The sequence below is a fragment of the Colobus angolensis genome, unplaced genomic scaffold (assembly GCF_000951035.1).
Source record: "Colobus angolensis palliatus isolate OR3802 unplaced genomic scaffold, Cang.pa_1.0 Scaffold287, whole genome shotgun sequence".
In the NCBI taxonomy this organism is placed as follows: Eukaryota; Metazoa; Chordata; class Mammalia; order Primates; family Cercopithecidae; genus Colobus; species Colobus angolensis.
Genome location: NW_012116121.1, coordinates 3,959,408 through 3,976,172, shown reverse-complemented (window position 1 = coordinate 3,976,172; position 16,765 = coordinate 3,959,408).

The window sequence follows — 16,765 nt, the reverse complement described above, 5'->3', positions numbered from 1 at the left end:
ATTAGCCGGGCGTGGTGGCAGGTGCCCATAGTCCCAGCTACTCAGCAGGCAGAGGCAGGAGAATGACATGAACCCAGGAGGCGGAGCTTGCAGTGAGCCGATATCGCGCCACTGCCAGCCTGGGCGACAGAGTGGTGAGACTCCACCTCAAAAAATAAAAATAAAAAATAAAAAAATAAAGTCAGTGCACCAATGAGCGGGCCTCCCTCATTCTTCAGCAGAGCTCCTCTTAAAGTCCCCACTAGTGCTTTCTAGCGAAAGCCTATAAACACTGGAAACAAAAAGTGCAAGCTGCGGACCATCTCCTTGGGAATTAACCCTGCCTTTCCTGGAAGACAGTCACACCTCACATTCTGATGTGAATATACACTACAACAGATGACACACGGCTTCTGACCGCCCTCACTCCTCACAGAGCGCCCATCTTCTGTCCTGCATACAGCGGCATGTGACAAGTTACTGGACCTTCTGAGCCCAAATACCTGATATCCTTGATTTTATAAAGGCAGGTGGGAATTATAAACACTCACTTAAAATGAACCAGGGGACCTTGCACTTCAAAAAATCTCACAGTTTTTAAATCCTCTTGGTAAATATGAACTTTTTTTTTTTTTTTTTTTTTTTTTTTTTTTTTAGTGACTGGATCTCATTCTGTCACCCAGGCTGCAATGCAGTGGTGCCATCACAGCTCACTGAAGCCTCGACCTCCTGGGCTCAAGCAATCCTCTCAACTCGGCCTCCTGAGTACCTGGGACCATAGGTGTGAGCTGTCTCGCCTGGCTAATTATGAACTTTTGTGCATTGGCTTTGCTGAAAGCAAGAAACAGGTCTATTCGGCTAGAATGTGGGCTGAGCTTACTCTGTCAGCCCACTGGTATTTCATTCAAGTTAATTGATCAACCTAGCAATATGCATTTCATAATGACTGCCAAAATCACCATGACTGCATTTATCTGTAGAATATGTGCTTCACCTGGGCCTCCAGTAGATTAAATAGCACAGCTCTAGACTTTATTTTTTTTTTATTCCTTTTCCTTTTTTTTTTTTGAGACAGAGTCTCACTCCTGTAGCCCAGGCTCGAGTACAATGGCACGATCTCAGCTCACTGCAACCTCTGCCTCCTGGGTTCAAAAAATTCTCCTGCCTCAGCCTCCCGAGTAACTGGGATTACAGGTGTGCACCACCACACATGGCTAGGTTTTGTATTTTTAGTAGAAATGGGGTTTCACCATGTTGGCCAAGCTGGTCTCAAACTCCTGACCTCAGGTGATCTGCCTATCTCGGCTTCCCCAAATGCTGGGATTACAGGCAGCTCTAGACTTGATGTGATGACGATGATGATTTAACACAAATGCCATAATTCTATTAGGTTCTTCAAATTTTTATTGTGCTTTCACATGCAAATTCTTATTTAATACTCACGACATTCTATTTTACTTTAGAGATGAGGAAAATTGGCCTTAAAGAGAGCAAGTGACTCACCCAAGAGGAAGTGACAAATCAAAAGAGGAGTTGGCAGCAGAGCCCGACACCCAGCCTGCGCGCTTCCCCTCCTAAGACCATCTCAGATCTGTAAACCCCTGACGTCTTTCCAAGCTCTTCCCAGACACACACCAGCAGGTCTGATTCCCATCCCACTGAGGACCTCTGTGTGTAATGCCTCCTGTTCTGAGAACTCTTTCTCCCCATGGACAGCGGAGACTGGGCCTGCATACAGAGGTCTGTCTTCTGTTTGGTTTTCCAGGCGTGGTTCTGGGAACCAGCGCTGTCTAACATACATTCAGAACATCACGAAACCAGAAAAAGGAAGGAGAGACCAGCAATATGAGAGACTCAGGACTTTCCAGTTCTAAACTCACATATTAGAAGGGGGCTCCACAGCAAGACGGATGGAAACCAATCAGCCAGTCCAAAAAGAGAACACGGTTACTTTTATCATGGACATCGATACCCATTCATTGATGGGAGGATCCTTACAATATTGTGCTAAGTGGAAAAGCAAGTTACAAAAAAAATTATAGCATGATCATAGTTTTATACATAAAAGAGTGAAAAGTGAAAGTTCATACCATGCTCAGATAATTGTTTCTCAGTGGTATAATTTGGAGCCTTTTATGTTTAAAAATGTTTTTCTTCATTTTCTAACTTTTAGCCATAAGTAGGCAGTGCTTGAGTAACATAACGTTTGAAAGACAGTTATGGCCAATGGCTAATCATTTATGAGTAGGCTATTCGGTTACCAAACACTCTTATGCCAAAGACCTCTCCCACCTCCTGCCCAGTTTTCTCCAAACAGCCCAGGAGTCTTGGCAGGAAGTGGGCAGAGCCAGCACTGATGCCCAGGCTCAGCAGGGACAAGGAGGTGACTGGGCCTCCGTCCTGGGTGTTAACAAGCTTCTTCCCTCCTCTGCTTATAAAGCTGCTCCAGTCTGCAGAAGAGTCACCTGGTGACTGTTCCAGGACCTGAAGCGAATGAGCCGAGGAACTAACTGTGTGTGACTCTTAGTTGCCTCCAGTGGCATTAGCACTGCGGGAGCAGCAGTCACGTCTCCCCATCCCATGGGAAAGCTCAGCACTCAGGCCCCACCTGCAGGACGGCAGAGGTAGCTGCAGGTACAACAGGCCCAGAACATACTTGGGAAAGCAGGGATGAGTCCGTTAGATTTCCCACCAGGTTTTCAAACTGTAGCTCTTTTTTCATCCAGGGGGTGGAGCTTGTCTGACTGGCACTCGATGTTGTATGACCCTGAAGCAGGTCTGCACAGGAAAAGGGAGGAAAACCTGCGCGCTCTCTCTCCAGTTCCTGCACGCTCTCTCCCAGGCCATCGGCGGTTGACGTCACCAGGTCCCACCTACGGCCCGGCCCAGGCGAAGTGGGTTCCCTCTCTGTGTTGCCGGGCAGCTCTGGCCGAGAGGACAAGCCCCAGCTGTCAGGAACTAACAGCATCCACTTTCCTCTTTCCCTTGAAACTCGCCTCTTTTCAGATGTCACCAGTTCTGAATCCTGTGCATAGTATTCATGTTTCAAAGAGAATGCTCAAAATACTTTAGAGAATAAGCTTTTTAAACGCCCTCCGGTGCTCATGTAATTACCCACTAGGTCATGAGAAGTCATTACTGCTTTACTCTTCATGTTTATAAATATGGAGCCCTTCCCCTCTGGCCTCTGTTCAGCTATCATTTGTTAGCCTAGTTGTGATTCCTGTGGGCTTGTGAAACTAATAATGTTTACTTTCTTTAAAAATAGAAAATACATAGATGCATAGCAAATGCTTATTTAGTCTTCACTCTGTGCCAGGCACTTCTGACGAATCTCACACAGACTCTCATTTCATCCTCAGGACAATGCCTGGGATAGGGGCAGAACGGTGACCATCACTATTTACCAGGGAGACACTGAGGAAAACACAGCCAGCAAGTTGCAGAGGCTGAGCCCAGGCTGCCCGGCCTTCCCACGGGCCCCTGAGTGTCATGATATACGGCACCTCTGCACAGGCAGCAACAAAAATCACTTTCACCTGAGTGTCCATGTGTGACTGTGAGTCCGACCTTCCAAGAAAGCTGCCAAATCGCCGGGAGGGCTCACAGAACTCCTGTCGTGACCAGGCTAGCTCCGTCCCTTCTCACACTGCCATTCTTGGTTAGGTGACAGCCACACAGCCTGGGCTGATCCCCTCTGAGGGAAGCCCCAGGGTTTTATTTGAAGGGTGAGTATGAGTGAGGCACCCAGGGCTGCAGGCAGCTGTGGGCCATGAGAGAACCCTGCCAAACCTGGAATACACTCTGAGGAAGCAGGACAGGTGCAGAGAGGGATGGTGGCCCCGTCTCATCACGGGAGCTGCCAAATTCAGTGCATCTTCAGAACCTTCTAGAACCTTCTGCCTGCATCCTTGTTAATGTGGGTTTTCTTCTTGGGACTTGCAACCAATAAATAATGTGGTCAGGAGAGGAATATTCTTACCAACAGCCATTCAGACATGGCATTGGCTGCCTGGAGGCAGAGAATGGGCAGCCATTGGCTATCCTTGACATTTTACAATTAAACATCCAGCTATATTATCTGTGTGTGGAGCTGGCACTTGTGTAATGTGAGGCTACAGAACTAGGGGACCATAGAACTCAAAATGTAGAGTGAGGCCCAATCAGGAAAGAGAGGATTGCTTTGGAAGTGGCCACCCCACCTGTGATGCAGAGAAGAAATGGGTATGGGTTGGTGAGCAGAAGATGTGGTCCTGGTTATCTGACCTTCTGAGGCCAAGAGACTTGAAGGATTCTCTATCTCCAGGCCAAGGGATTACCAGCCAGGAAGTGGGGATTTTTTTTTTTTTTTTGAGACAGAGTCTTGCTCTGTCTCGCAGGCTGGAGTGCAGTGGTGCAATCTCGGCTGAATGCAACCTCTGCACCCCGGGCTCATGCCATTCTCCTGCCTCAGCCTCCTGAGTAGCTGGGACTATAGGCACCCACCACCACGCCCAGCTAATTTTTTTGTATTTTTAGTAGAGATGGGGTTTCACTGTATTTGCCAGAATGGTCTCGATCTCCTGACCTCATGATCTGCCCGCCTCAACCTCCCAAAGCGCTGGGATTATAGGCATGAGCCACCATGCCTGGCGGAACTGGGGATTTATCAGGACCATGGATGGAGGTCGGGAGAAGTCAGATCCTCATGCTGACCCCATGCACCTCCCATCAGGCTTTCTTTCCTCGAAAGTCATTCTTTCTGGAGAGGCTCAGCTGGTGGGCAGCCAGGGCTTTTCCTCCCACCAATGGACATTGGAATGTACCTGAGGCAGAAGCCACTAAATGTACCTGAGGCAGAAGCTGGGAGAAAGCTTATTGCCAGGATGCAGAGGTTCCCTCCCAATTCTGGGTTCAAACTCGATAGCTAGATAAGATCTCTGGTTTGGGTTACTAAACAACTGAAACCAAACAAACAGAGCAGAAGTCTAAATGTCAAGGCCTTGCGTTGCCAAAAAAAAAAGCTAAAACTGAGCCAAGGGCCACCAAGACAAACATGCAGGAGGACCCCATATCTCTCCCACAAGAAAGCCCTAGGAAATGTGGAGCCACCTGGAGGCATCACCCCAAGGCCTTTCCAGAGTGTATTAGTCCATTTTCACACTGCTGATAAAGACATACCCAAGACTGGGCAATTTATAAAAGAAAGAGGTGTATTGGACTTACAGTTCTGCATGGCTGGAGAGACTGCACAATCATGGTGAAAGGTGAAAGACACATCTCACATGGTGGCAGACAAGAGAAGAGAGCTTGTGCAGGGAAATTCCCATTTTTAAAGCTGTCAGATATCATGAGACTCATTCACTATCACAAGAACAGTGCAAGAAAGACCTGCCCCCATAATTCAGTCATCTCCCACTGGGTTCCTCCCACAACATGTGGGAAGTGTGGAAGTTGCAATTCAAGAGATTTGGGTGAGGACACAGCCAAACCATATCATTCCATCCCTGGCTCCCCCCAAATCTCATGTCCTCACATTTCAAAACAAATCATACCTTCCCAACAGTCCCCAAAGTCTTAACTCATTTCATCATTAACTCAAAAGTCCATAGTCCAAAATCTCATTTGAGACAAGGCAAGTCCAGGCAAGTCCCTTCTGCCCATAAGCCTGTAAAATCAAAAGCAAGTTACTTACTTCCTAGATACAAAGGGGGTACAGGCACTGGGTAATTGTAAAATTGACATTTTACAATTAAACATCCAGATGGGAGTAACTGGACAAAACATTCCATTGGGAGTAATTGGACAAAACAAAGGGGGCTACAGGCCCAACACAAGTCTAAAGTCCAGTGGGGCAGTCAAATCTTAAAGCTCCAAATGATCTGCTTTGACTCCATGCCTCACATCCACATCATTCTGATGCAAGAGGTAGGTTCCCATGGTCTTGGGCAGCTCCGCCCCTGTGGCTTCACAGGGTACAGCCTCCCTCCTGGCTGCTTTCAAGGGCTGGCATTGACTGTCTATGACTTTTCCAGGCACATGGTGTAAGCTGTCAGTGGATCTACCATTCTGGGGTCTGGAGGATGGTGACCCTCTTCTCACAGCTCCACTAGGTGGTGCCCCAGTAGGAATCCTGGGTGGGGGCTCCAAAACCACATTCCCCTTCTGCACTGCCCTAGGAGAGATTCTCCATGAGGACCCCATCCCTGCAGCAAACTTCTGCCTGGGCATCCAGGTGTTTCCGTACATCTTCTGAAATCTAGCAGAGGTTCCCAAACCTCAGTTCTTGACTTCTGTGCACCCACAGGCTCACCGCCACATGGAAGCTGCCAAGGCTTGGGCTTCCACCTTCTGAAGCAACAGCCTGAGCTGTACCTTGGCCCCTTTTCGTCACAGCTGGAGCGGCTGGAACATAGGGAACCAAGTTCCTAAACTGCACACAGCAGAGGTACCCTAGACCTGGCCCATACAATCATTGTTTCCTCCTAAACCTCTGGGCCTGTGATGGGAGGGGCTGCTGCGAAGACCTCTGACATGCCCTGGAGACATTTTCCCTATTGTCTTGGGGATTAACATTTGGCTCCTCATTACTTATGCAAATTTCTGAAGCCAGCTTAAATTTCTCCTCAGAAAATGGGATTTTCTTTTCTGTTGCATTGTCAGACTGCAAATTTTCAAAACCTTTGTGCTCCACTTCTCTTATAAAAATGGATGCCTTTAACAGCACCCAAGTCACCTCTTGAATGCTTTGCTGCTTAGAAATTTCTTCCACCAGATACCCTAAATCACCTCTCTCAAGTTCAAAGTTCCACCAATCTCTGAGGCAGAGGCAAAATGCCACCAGTCTCTTTGCTAAAACAAGAATCACCTTTGCTTCAGTTCCCAACAAATTTCTCATCTCCATCTGAGACCACCTCAGCCTGGATTTCATTGGTCGTATCATCAGCATTTTGGTCAAAGCCATGCAACAAGTTTCTAGGGAATTCCAAACTTTCCCATATTTTTCTGTCTTTTTTTGAGCCCTCCAAACTGTTCCAACCTCTGCCTGTTACCCAGTTCCAAAGTCACTTCCACATTTTCGGGTATCTTCAGCAGCACCCCAGTCTACTGGTACCAGTTTACTGTGTATTAGCCCATTTTCACACTGCTGATAAAGACATACCCAAGACTGGGCAATTTACAGATGAAAAAGGTTTCTTGGACTTACAGTTTTACATGGCTGGGGAGGCCTCACAATCATGGCAGAAGGTGAAAGGCACGTTTCACATGGCAGCAGACAAGAGAAGGGAGCTTGTGCAGGGAAACTCCTGTTTTTAAAACCATGAGATCTTCTGAGACTCATTCACTATCACAAGAGCAGCACATGAATGATCCACCTCCATCATTCAGTCACCTCCCACTGGGTTTCTCCAGTGACACGTGGGAATTCTGGGAATTACAATGCAAGATGAGATGTGGGTGGGGACACAGCCAAACCATATCACAGACAGACACAGAGTCAGGGGCATGGCCACTGGGTCCTCGCATGGACCGCAGAGTTGCCCATGGCTTTACTCTCTCTTCCTCTCCATGGCAGTCCACTTATACTTACTCTGTAGCTCCCTCCACCATCCCACCACCAAACCTAGAGCCACACCCGAGAAGATACAGAGAGCTTCTCTGTATCAGCTACCTGACCAGATATCCTGGGCTCGGAGCTGATGGCCTCATGTGGGTGGCACTCAGTTTAACGCCATTGTGGGGAAGCAGCAAAAGGGATGTCTGGTCTTTATTTATTTATTTATTTTAATGAGACAATGTCTCCCTCTGTTGTCCTCTGTTGGCTGGAGTGCAGTGGCACAATCTCAGCTCACTGCAACCTCTGCATCCTGGGTTCAAGTGATTCTCCTGCTTCGGCCTCCCAAATAGCTGCTTCTGCAGGTGCCTGTCACCAAGCCTGGCTAATTTTTGTATATTTTTAGTAGAGACAGGGCTTTCGCCACGATGCCCAGGCTGGTTTCAAACTCCTGACCTCAAGTGATCTGCCTGCCTCCACCTCCCAAAGTGTTGGGATTACAGACATGAGTCACCACACCCAGCCAAGATTTCTGGTAATTTTGAAAACTAAATGTATGTGAGGAAGACCCCATGTTCCCGAGTGGACACTCACCCTCTCGGGCTGTGGACCTGGCCCCGTGTGCCTGAGTGCACACTCACCCTCTCGGGCTGTGGACCTGGCCCCGTGTGCCTGAGTGCACACTCACCCTCTTGGGCTATGGACCTGGCCCTGTGTCCCTGAGTGGATGTCCATCCTCTCACACAGTGGACCTGGCCTCGTGTCCCTGAGTAGATGCTCACCCTCTCATGCTGTGGACCTGGTTCCATGTATCCAAGTGGACACTCACCTTCTCGGGCTGTGGACCTGGCCCCATGTCCCTGAGCATCATGTTGTGAGTATAAAATCGTGGAAGTCTCTAAAACACTTACAACATAGTAAGTGCCGTGTGTTACTCAACTATTTTGACTTTGGTCTTACATTTCCTGCAAAGAAAATAATGAAAAGGATTTAATTAAACATAAGAGGAGAGTATTTTGGGGAGACGCCATCCTCTGTGTTAATGAGAGCAGCAGAGCTGGAAGGAGAGGGTGGTCAGTGCAGTCTGTGGGCATTAGAGAGATGCTTCCCTCTCTCCTGTACTCTCAGAGAGTAATCAGAGTAGTTTACAGTCATTTGCATTCCTTTTAGCTGATAAACTGTGCTTCTCTGAGCCAGAGTGGGTCACGTGGGGCCTGACCATCACTCGGGTGCTGCACTGAAGCCCTACTGCAGGCCTGCCTGCCAGAGGGATTGACAACGCAGAAGTCAGCAGGAAGGGCCAGGCCCCTGCCTGTGTGGAGCTCACATGCTAATAATGCAAGAGGCTGAGAGTGTGGAGCATAGCCAGTAAATAAGCAGGAAGGTGCCAGGTCATATTGTCAGTGCAGTGCAGAGACGACACAGTGACGTGAGACACTGATGAGATGGCTGCTTCCAAATAGGAGGCCAGGATAGGTCTCACTAGGAGAGGATTTTTTTTTTTAATTGTGGTAACATACACATACTATAAAATCAATCATCATAAGCATGTTTAGGTGCACAGCTCAGTGGCATTAGCAATTTCATATCTTCCTGCAGCCATCACCTCCTTCCACCCCCAGAACCCGCTTTGTCTTACAAAAGAGAAACTCTGTGCCCCTTGAAGGAGGAAGGGATTTCTAAGTGGAAGCCCAAATGACTAGAAAAATGGGCTGATGTTGGGGGGCTTGTGGAGAAGAGAAAACAACTCAGCAGAAACAGGGGAGGCAGAAACACGGGAAGCAAACATGAGACACAGAGGGTGTATTAGAGGCGGCTCCGAGGGGCACAGCCAAGCAGGGGAAGGTGGGTGGATTTTATTCTCAAGGCCATGGTATATTAGTCTGTTCTCACGCTGCTCAGAAAAACATACCCAAGACTGGGTAATTTATAAAGGAAAGAGCTTTAATGGACTCATGAACTCACAGTTACACATGGCTGGGGAGCCCTCACAGTCATGGCAGAAGGCAAAGGAGAAGCAAAGGCAAGTCTTACATGGCAGCAGGCAAGAGAGCTTGTGCATGGGAACTGCCCTTTATAGAACCATCAGATCTCATGAGACTTATTCACTGTCATGAGAACAGTATGGGGCAACTGCCTGTGATTCAATTCTCTCCACCTCGTCCTGGCCTTGACACATGGGGATTTTAACATTCAAGGTGAGATTTGGGTGGGGACAGCGCCAAACCACATCACGTGGGAAACACTGCAGGACTTCAAGCGAGGGGTGTGGCATGACCAACGCAGGGCTACAGAACCCATCTCTCCATGGTGGGGACTGAAACAGCCACTGCAGCCTGGGGAGCCTCAGGGCAGCTTGGGCCAGGTGAAGAACGGACATGCAGAGAACAAGGAAGTTTGGGGGACAGAGTGACAGGATGTGTCGACAGCTTAGGTACATGGGGGACAATTCCTAGGCTCAGGGCTTGAGCCCTGGATGGTCAGGGAGATCATTCCTGGGGATCACTAGAACACTGGCTCAGAGAAGGCAGAGAGGCAGGGCCAGGAAAGACGGATCTCCATTCTGCCTGGGAGACATGGCCCCTTGGTGAACTGCAGTGTCAGACCTAGGATGTAGTGTCATAGAGAAATTTAACATTTTAAAAAAAACTGGAGTAGTGTAGACTGCTTTTCTCCATATAAACCTGATCACACATTATGATATCATCAAGTTAAAAATGGCCAGGCGCAGTGGCTCATGCCTGTAATCCCAGCACTTTGGGAAGCCAAGGTGAGTGGATCACTTGAGGTCAGGAGTTTGAGACCAACCTGGACAACATGATGAAACCCCATCTCTACTAAAAAAAAAAAAAAAAAAAAATACAAAAAATACCCAGGCATGGTAGCACACGCCTGTAGTCCCAGCTACTCAGGAGGCTGAGGCAAGAGAATCACTTAAGCCCAGGAGATGGAGGTTGCAGTGAGCTGAGATCACATCACTGCACTCCTGCCTGGGAGAAAGAGCAAGACCCCATCTCAAAAAAAAAAAAGCTAAAATTGCTGGTTATATCATATAATCCATGCTCAATGAGGCTGTATGTTAATTTGCATTTATTTTAATAACCTATGGCACACATCCTTCTGCAAATAGAGAAGCAAATTTATTTTCCTAACCGAGATGAATTTCTGAAATTTTTGTTTTTGGTTGCCATAAGAACGGTTACATATAAATGTTCAATCCCAGAAACAGTAATAATAAAGATATCCAAAATAACTGAACACCATGCTGGCATCTTTCAATTAGTATTGGACACTTTAATAGATACTACAGCACAAAGCCAAAAAGCGAGTTCGCATCAGTGAAAACTACTGAGTTTCATTTATCTTGTACAATTTAGCCAAAAACTTTAAATACTAAGTCATTCTCCCATAATTCCTGATTACAAAACACACTTGAAAATATTAGTGTGTCCTCAAGGCTTATGATATTTGCTAACTGTCAAATAATCACCTAATCCCCTTTCACTTGAGCTATGGAGAAACGAAGTCACAGAAATATGAAATGCTTTATCCAAGAAGAGACATAAATATATGGCCGGGAGAGACCAACAGGAGGAGCTCGGTCTCCTAACCTTTTTTTTTTGTTTTTTTTTTTGATACGGAGTCTGGTATGCAGCCAGACTGCCTGCTGCCCAAGCCGTACTCTCGCCCTTTCTTGCAACAAATCCAGCAAATATTTACCGAGGGCCCCCTGTGTGCCAGGCACTCTTCTGAGTGCTTGAAGTACCTAAGCGATGGTCCCATGCCTGTCCTTGAGGAGCTCACAGTGTAGTTGACACCCTCAGGGAGTCACTACCCTGTGCAGCATGGAGAATCCATGAGCTCCTCTGAAGGCTGCTCGCCATGAGGACTTCACGGCTCATGCACCAGGCTCCTAAAACAGTGCAGGGAACAAGAGAAGCACTCCTGGGTCTCACTAATGACTATGGGTTTCCCTAGAGCTTACTCTGCTGGAATCTCCCCCGCCCCACTTCTCTGCTCTCCCCAGAGCCGTCCACATGCCCACCAGCCCACGTCCTCTGATTAGTGCCCTCCTTGGTCTCAAACCTCTCCTTCCTCCAGGGCAGCCCTGAAGCTCCTTGGCAGGAGCCTGCTCCAAAAGAGCCTGGCCCCAGCTGATGTCTCCAAACTCCTGTTTGGTCTCTGGTGTTCTCTGATGTTCAGTCTCTCTTTGTCACACATTTTGTGCTCCAAAAATCCCCATGGTTCCTCAGCACATCATGCTTCTGAGACTTTGCTGGCTGGTGCTTCCACCTGGCACACATTCAATGCCCCTCCTGCCCTTCTCCACCTGGCATCTCCCCCTGGACACCTCGAAAGACACCTTCAGGGTCTTCCTGACTTCGGGGCAGGGCTCGTGGGTCACCCTCTGAGTTTTCCAGGTCCCCACAAACTGCTATTGTTGCCACCCTTTGCAACTGGCCTTAACATGACCGCTGGCCCAAACGTCTCTGTGACCAGCTCCTGGGCCCCCAAGGCCCAGTGCCAGGCATATGTCAGGAGTGTAGCACACATTCGCAAGGCACTAAATGACAAGACTCAGGCCGAGGTCTTCTGGGAAGGAAGCAGCAGATGACACCTGCTCAGGGTGGTTTTGGGTTCTTAGCTGGGGGAGGAAGAACCAGGCACAGGTAGCAGGGGGTGGGTCTCTCCTGCGGGGTGGCCTGATACTGTCCCCCCGGGGTTTGTGAACCTGGAGGGTGCTAGGAGCCTGCAGGTGGGAAGAGGAGGCTGGGTGTTGCCCTGGGCTGTTCTGGGCACAGCTTCAGAGAGGAGGTTTGGATGGTTGGGGCCATGGATGGGAACAAGCAGAGACCCTGACTTCTGACCCCTGACCTCACTCCCCACAATGACTCCCATGGCCTTGCCCTGTGGTCCTCCTGAGTCTCCTCTGCTCGCCTTCCTCCCACACCTTGTGTCTTTTGTGGCTGAGTTGCTTGACTTCCACTTTAAAGGCTTTATAGAGTGAACGTGCGGACGCCCGTTTTTCCCCCTGGAGGGATTGGCTCCTGTTGCCTGGCCCCGCTGTACCAGAAAGTCACCATCTGGGAGGCTTCACAACAGAAATGTAGCCTCTCAGTCTGGAGGCCAGGAGTGTGAAATCCAGGTGTGGCCGGGGCTGTGCTCCTGCCAGGGGCTCTAGGGGAGGGTCCCTCCATTCCTCTCCCAGCTTTTGCTGCCCCCAGCATCCCTCAGTTCCAGGATGTACAACTCTCACCTCTGCCTACATCTCCACATGGCATCTTCCCTCTGAGTGTCCCCTCTGCTTACTGGACACAGCCACCCACTGGAGTCCCCCAAGGACCTCGTCTCTGCCTGATTACACCAGCAAAGGCTATTTCCAAGCACATTTTCCCAGGTACTGGGTGGTCAGGACTTTGAGTTCTCTCTTCCGCGACACACTTCAACCCATAACAGTGAACTTTCTCTGTAGAAACAGTTTTTCCACCTTTGAGGACAAACTCCAGAGAAACGAAGCCTCGTGCGGGAAGAATGTGGCATTAGGAGCACCAGAGAGGCAGGTCTGGGTCAGAAATGGGAGGTCCCCAAAGCCACGGCCAAGCCTGCCTGGTTCCCACTCGCCCTGCCTCTGAGCCCCTCTAGGGCCTGTCTCCCTCCCTCAGAGCTGGCTTCTGACCTCACTCCTGCAAGAGGGCTGTTCCATCTTCAGAGCCTTTCCTGGCTCCCTCTGAGGTCTGCCATGGCTCCCATGCACATTCCCACTGTGTACACTCCAGGCTTCCCGTCAACCCTCCCATCCTCTCAGGCTGCTTCCTGGGGCTGGTTGTTAAGATGTCACATTTAATCGCCTTGTTACAGGAGCATCAAACGTAGCACACAGTTTAGCACATACACAACCCCCACCCATCCCGCAGACCTGGCTGAGGCTCTCCTGTCCCTCACTCTATTCCTGCCAGCCCAGCTCCTTCCCACCTCCTGGGGAGGCTGGCACCCGTTTCACCAGCCCCCGCAGGGAATTCTGTTGACTGGATTGGAAGCTGAGTATTCATTCCTTCCACACACGCCCCACCCCCCCGCCATGTCTTAATCTAACCCTCCATTAAGGACTGCATGTCTGTCCCCACAAAATTCATGTCAAAGCCACAACCCCCATGGAATGGTATTTGGACATGGGGTCTTTGGAAGATAGTTCAGCTTACATTGAATCCGTGAGGGTGGCCTCATAATGAAATTAGTGTCTTCATAAGAAAAAGAGGCCAGAGCTCAGGCTCCTCCCCTTCCTCTTTCTCTCCCTCCTCCACCCGACACACAGAAAGAAGGTGCCGTTCACGAACCAAGAAGCAAGCCCTCGCCCAATGCCAAGTCTGCCAGCACCTTCATCTTGGACTTCCAGACTCCACAGCTGGTATAACATCTGTTTTTAAGCCACCCAGTCTGTGGTATTTTGTTATGGCAGCTGAGCTGACCAGTACACCCTCAAGTGGGAAGTAAGCCCCACTGGCTAGGTTGTGAATATATATTGCAACAGAGTGAACAGAAGTAACGTCTCAACAGCCAGCGCAGAATTCCTCTGAAGTACAACTTGTTTGGAAACAACTGTGATCAACTCCTGGGTGAATGAGGGAGACCTCAATACCTGGGTATCCACCGACGCCTAAGCTGCAGAAAGAGAGCGTTCAGCCCTGACGTGAGGATGACTGTTACCTCCACACTACAGATGAAGGGAATGAGGCTCAGAGAGGTGTAGACCAGGTCTGAAAATCATATTCAGTCCCGGCTGGGTGTGGGGGCTCAGGCCTGTAATCCCAGCACTTTGGGAGGCCGAGGCAGGTGGACCATCTGAGGTCAGCAGTTCCAAAACAGCCTGGCCAACATGGGGAAACCCCGTCTCTATTAAAAATACAAAAATTAGCTGGGCGTGGTAGCAGTTGCCTGTAATCCCAGCTACTCGGGAGGCTGAGGCACGAGAATCGCTTGAACCTGGGAGGCGGAGGTTGCAGCAAGCCGACATTGCGCCATTGCACTCCAGCCTGGGCCACAGAATGGGACTTCTTCTGAAAAAAAAAAAAAAAAAAAAAAAATCAGTCCTTTCCTAAGCAAAACATCATAACAAAGACAAATCTGTTGATGAGGAAACTAAAGAAAACTCAAAGTTCGTGCAGTCTGAGTTCTGTCGGAAACTATTTAGATTCATTTACTTCCTTTAGCTTGGGTAATTTGGAGTTTAATTCAACTTAACAAAAAATTTATTGAGTTTATTTCATGCACAAAACATTTTGCTATTTGCTGCCATATGAGATGCCAGATAGATCAAACTTTCTGCTCTCTGGTACCTTGTGAAAGATGCGGGTAACTGCAATGTGATTTTCTTAGAAATGTCAAAGACACAACGAGGCTTTGATGGGTTACTTGTCAAAAGATGCCTTTCAATTTTATTCAGCACAATGAATCTCTGTGACTTTGCTGAGGGCTACATGGACATCTTCATGTCAAAGTTTGTCTCTCGACAGTGAAACGCCTGCCTCTGTTTCTTCCATCCACTGTCCTCAACCTGGGGTCCTTTTTCTAACCAGGAGGGCATGAAAACCCCAAGACAGGGCCAACTGATCCAAATGTGAACCCACTGTTTGGTTAAATAGGATTATCTACATGTTTTCTTTGAAGAATCCATGAATTTTTAAAACTGCCTGGCTGCCCGTCTGCATGGACACTCTATCCCAACAAAATATGCACAGTGCAATTTTATAAATACTTTTAAAAGACTTTTAACTGGAACTTGTGGAGCCTGACATTTGCAGGGCTGACTGTTGGCATATGCAGTGTTTCAGAAAACCACTGAAACACCAGCAGCAGGAGCACCAAACAGAAGGCCACGTGCTGCTGCTGTCACTGTGGCCTGAGGGACGCCCGGGAGCCCAGCATACAGGGACATCTGCAGGCAGGAAGGTGGCCCCGCCCAGTGGAGTCACGGAGATAAAGCCAAGATATATTTTGGGGAGGAAAAGCTGTTTCTGATGCTAAAACAGGTATCTAAAATGGGACCCAGTGTTCTAACTTCCCCAGCCTGAGCTTTGAGTGACTTCAGCTGGGACCTGGGTGCACCCGGGTTCGTTGTCATCACCCATGCTCCTAGGGCAGCTGTCCAACCTCCCACACCACTCCGCTCATCCTTGACTTAAAGGGAGGTTGGGGGGCAGAAAAATTGGAGAAACACACTCTCTTTGGCACCCTTTTCCCTCTTCACCTTCAGCCTGAAAGTCCCAGAACCCTCCTACCCTCTCCGCTTGAAAATCTCTCCTGAGGAAACCACCAGACTGAACGCTTTTGTGTCGTTGTGGAAGTATTTCTCTTCCGGTTGCCAGCATTTGAACACAGTTGCTAAATCCTCCCGGGCTTTGGGAGAGGCTGGTTTTAGGCCGCAACCCCGAACCCATGCTGAAGTCGGTGTCCCGCCTCCCAGCGAGGGCCGGGATAGGGCTCACCCCTCTTCCTCACTTCCTAACAAAGTGTGTGGGTCCCAGGCTGCCTCCGGAAGCTCCAGATCCAGATCTCTGACTGGGGGTGTAGATCAAGAGGAACGCGGGGCCTCATTCAGGGCCTCCCCCAGCCTCCTCCTCTATCACCATTAGGAGGCCGAGAATCCAGGGAACGATCTCTGACCACTAAATCTGTATGCAGGTGAGTCACGGCTAAACGGCAGGCTTTTTCTTTTTAACAAGAGAGCGACGAAGACTACGATGTCTCCGGGCTGCGGGACCAGGCTGCTTCCTCGCACCTGCGCGTGTTTTGCTGTTTTTTTCCGCGCGCGCTTCCAGCGCCCGTCCTGCAGGAGAAGGTGCGCCCCCAGCTCCCAGCTCCCAGCGGAGCACCTGCCGGCCGGACGTGGGCCTGGCCTGGGCTCCAGGGGAGGGAGGGCGCGCCTCGGGAGGACCTGCCGGCTCCTTTCACCTCCAGACCGGCTGACTCTCCTCCTGCAGGGCCAGGGCCGCGCCAAGTCCGTCCGCAGTTTCTGGGCTTTCCAGCCCCTGAGGACGCGGGGAGATGCGGCCTGGCACTCCTCCCGCGAGGTCGAGGTCGGGGTCAGGGTGGGTTCGCAGGCCAAGCCACGCGGGAAAGGTCGACGGGCCGCAGTTCGGAGCCCAGTTCGGCAGCGGGCGAGGCTCCAGGCCGCCCCTCTGAGGTCTGACCCTGCGCGTGGGCCCCGTGCGCCCCCCCGAGTTCCGCGTGGGCAGAGCGGGCCCGGGGTCCTCC